The sequence below is a fragment of the Piliocolobus tephrosceles genome, chromosome 19, assembly GCF_002776525.5.
Source record: "Piliocolobus tephrosceles isolate RC106 chromosome 19, ASM277652v3, whole genome shotgun sequence".
NCBI classification, from domain to species: domain Eukaryota; kingdom Metazoa; phylum Chordata; class Mammalia; order Primates; family Cercopithecidae; genus Piliocolobus; species Piliocolobus tephrosceles.
Window position 1 is genome coordinate 32,757,323 of NC_045452.1, and position 4,260 is coordinate 32,761,582.

The 4,260-nt window shown below is 41.7% G+C and overlaps 1 pseudogene; it reads right to left on the reverse strand.

The window, feature by feature from the left end:
* Positions 1–410: 410 nt before the first annotated feature.
* On the reverse strand, positions 411–2,892 carry LOC111527948 (annotated as a pseudogene).
* Between the last annotated feature and the right edge of the window lie 1,368 nt (positions 2,893–4,260).

Sequence of the window (4,260 nt, forward strand, 5' to 3'; positions counted from 1 at the left end):
CCCTAATTACTCTGATATTCAGCACATTTCCATGTGCTTATTGCCATTTGTGTGTCACCGTTAGAGAAATGTCTGTAAAAAATTGTTGGCCTATTTTTGGCTTGGAATGATTGTTTTCTTTTATTTCTTATTTTTTTCATTTTTTAATTTTTTTATTATTATACTATAACTTCTAGGGTATATGTGCACAATGGGCAGGTGTGTTATGTATGTATATTAGTGACATGTTAGTGTGCTGCACCCATCAACTCGTCAGCACACATCAACTCGTCATTTACATCAGGTATAACTCCCAATGCCATCCCTCCCCACTCCCCATAATAGGCCCCAGTGTGTGATGTTCCCCATCCCCAGTCCAAGAGGTCTCATTTTTCAATTCCCACCTATGAGTGAGAATATGCGGTGTTTGGTTTTCTGTTCTTCCGATAGTTTGCTGAGAACGATGGTTTCCAGCTGCACCCATGTCCCTACAAAGGACACAAGGTCATCCTTTTTTATGGCTGTATAGTATTCCATGGTGTATATTCCCCGCGATCCAGCCTGTTTCTGATATTGTGAGTAATATCATCTCCCCCTTTGGTAATTATGAACTCTTTCACAGATGGATGTAGGCCCCCAGTGTGTACACCCTCAGAGGGTGTACACCCGTGTGTATTGGGAGTCATCTCGTCCTCTTCCTCACTGAATATGAAGAACAGTATCCCAGGAGTGTTTCTACTCCCTGTGATATTGGGTGTCATATCCTTCTCTCCCACGCGGAAGTTGAAACAATATCACTGGGAGCGTGCACACCTTTTGTGATCTTTAAAGCAGTATCATCCTCTCCCTGGTGGATATCAGGAACAAGTCTATTAATTATTAATATTAATAAATGTAATAAAAATTAATAGTAATTATCAATATTAATGATCACAAGAAAGATAGTAAAAATTCATACTGGTTTAAAATGTTAACGATTTGTACTAATAATTAATAGTAATATCACTATTAATAATAAAATAATGGTATCAGCCATTAATGTTACTGAAATCAATACAATGTGATGCTGGTAAGAAAATAACAATTAGTATAAGGGACTAATAATATTGTTAAGTGACATTAATATTAATAATTAATTTTAAGCGTGCATAGTCATGTATTTAAAATCATTATCCATAATAATGGGATCCTATTAATTATTAGTAAAATTGATAATTATTAAAATCGATCATTGATGTTTAATGGTCATATTATTACTCCTAATACCACAGGGAGTGTACACCTGCCGGTGATGTAGTTCCTAATATCCAGGGACAGAGAGCATGATTTTAGCTTTAATATCGCAGTAGGTGTACCCTTACCCCGTGACACTGATCCTAATATCCAGGGGGGTAGAGTATGACATGACTCGCAACATAGCAATGAACGGACAGCCACCCGGTGATATTGCTCCTAATATTCCCAGAAGAAGCCGACGCTGTTACTCCCAATATCGCAGGGAGGGTACAGCTCTTCTGTGATATTGTTCCTAGTATCCGGAGGAGGACAGGATGATAATAATTCGCAGGCTGTGTTCACCCGCCCTGTGATATTGTTATTAACATCCTGGAAGGGAGAGGGTAATATTACACTCCGTACAGCAGGAGGCGTACACCCAGCCTGGGACATTGTTCCTAATATCCATGGAGGGGAGAGGGTGATATTACACTCCGTACAGCAGGGGGCGCACACCCAGCCTGGGACGCTGTTCCTAATATCCATGGAGGGGAGAGGGTGATATTACTCTCACTATGGCAGAGGGTGTACATCCACCCTGTGACACTCGTCTTCATATTCCAAGGCCGAGAGTTGGATATTACTCCCAGGATGGCAGACACTGTACACCCCCATGTGATACTCTTCCTGGTATCCGGAAGGGGAGAAGATGGTATTAATCCCCATATGGCAGAAGGTGAAAACGAACTGTGATATCTGTGAGACACTCCCCACGATGAGGGGACTAATAGCCCATCTCTCTGCCCACCAGCTCCAATATTAAATCATAAACGTTTCACATGGCATAAACTATATATGTAAATCAGCTATTTCCACACCTGGATGCTTGATTTAACCCTACTTATACTGTTAGCCATAATGATTTCTACTTTATCCTTCTTGCTTTTCTGGAACCCAGGCTTGACCAGCATGAAACTGCAGGTGAACCCAACCATCTGTGACTGCTGGGAGACTTTTCCCATGGACCACACACCACCTGACACCACAGGCCTCTTGTGGAGATTTCACTGCCTCTGGCATCCTCGCCCTGGCTGAAATTCTCACCCAGGAGGCCAGCAAAGCCTCTGGAGCAGAAGTTGTCACCACAACTGTATTAACTCCGTCAAGGAGGGCAGTGGAAGCTTCCAGGGCAGGCGGCCCCTCTGCAGGGGGAAGGGCCACTTCAGGAGGGTGTGTCTCAGAACTTTGCAGGGACGTTTCCCTTTTTCCCACCTTTACTTTTTTTTGCAATGATTTCCGGATTTTGGCCTCTTTTGCTGTGCTAGGAAAATCCTTTTGATTCGGGTAGGCAAAGGCACACAGGCGCTTATATGCATCCGACTTCTGACCTTTGGAGCTCAGCTTCAAGCGTTGGCATCAGGCCCACAGGATGTCCCGGTTAATCAGATTAACAGGTGGCAGTTTAGAGGGTAATGGAGGAATTGGTATCTTCTTCTGAGGTCCGGGGTTATCGGTGTACTCTGCCTTCTTCTCAGGGCAGAGCACTTTATCGCTTTTGACACATTTTTTCTTTGGTTCCCCTTGCTGATGTTCCTGGCAAAGCAATCATGTTTGGTTGATTAGAAGCCTGCTGATCCACTTCCCTTGACTTCTCTGTGGAGGTGTCGTGCCTTTTGCCTTCTCCATACTTGTAGAAGAAACGGAGCCTCTCAAGATGAAAAAAAATGGAAATTCTTAAATTTAAAAGTTTAGGATGTCTGACAACCCTGACAAAAACAAGCAATGGGGAAAGGATTCCCTATTTAATAAACGGTGTTGGGAAAACTGGCTAGCCATATGCAGAAAACTGAAACTGGACCCTCTCCTTATACCTTATACAAAAATTAACTCAAGATGGATGAAAGGGTTAAATGTAAGACCTAAAACCTTTAAAAAAAACCCTAGAAGAAAACCTAGGCAATACCATTCAGGACATAGGCATGTGCAAAGACTTCATTGACTAAAACACCAAAAGCAATGGCAGCAAAAGCCAGAATTGACAAATGGGATCTAATTAAAGAGCTTCTACATAGAAAAAGAAACTCTCATCAGAGTGAACAGGTAACCTACAGAATGGGAGAAAATTTTTGCAATCTATCCATCTGATAAAGGGCTAATTTCCAGACTCTACAAGAAACTTAAACAAATTTAGAAGAAAAAGCCAAAAAACCTCATCAAAAAGTGGGTGAAGGATACAAACAGACACTTCTCAAAAGAAGACATTTATGCAGCCAATGAACATATGATAAAAAGCTCTCATCATCACTGGTCATAAGAGAAATTCAAATCAAAACCACAATGAGATATCACCTCATGCCAGTTAGAATGGCGCTTGTTAAAAAGTCAGGAAACAACAGATGCTGGAGAGGATGTGGAGAAACAAGAATGCTTTTTACACTGTTGGTGGGAGTGTAAATTAGTTCAATCATTGTGGAAGACAGTGTGGTAATTCCTCTAGGATCTAGAACCAGAAATACCATTTGACCCAGCAATCCCATTACTGGGTATATACCCAAAGGATTATAAATCATTCTACCACAAAAACACATGCACACATATGTTTACTGCAGTACTGTTCACAATAGCAAAGACTTGGAACCAACCCAAATGCCCATCAGCGATATACTGGATAAAGAAAATGTGGCGTATATACACCATGGAATACTATGCACCATATAAAAGGATGAGTTCCTGACCTTTGCAGGGACATAGGTGAAGCTAGAAACCATATTCTCAACAACCTAACACAAGAACAGAAAACCAAACACTGCATGTTCTCTCTCATAAGTGGGAGTTGAACGATGAGAACACATGGGCACAGGGAGGGGAACATCACACACCAGGGCCTGTTGGGGGGTGGGGGGCTAGGGGAGGGATAGCGTTAGAAGAAATACTTAATGTAGATGATGGGTTGACGGGTGGAGCAAACCACGATGGCATGTGTATACCTATGTAACAAACCTGCATGTTCTGCACATGTATCCCAGAAATTAAAGTATAAGAAGTATAAGAAAGAAAGAAAGAAAG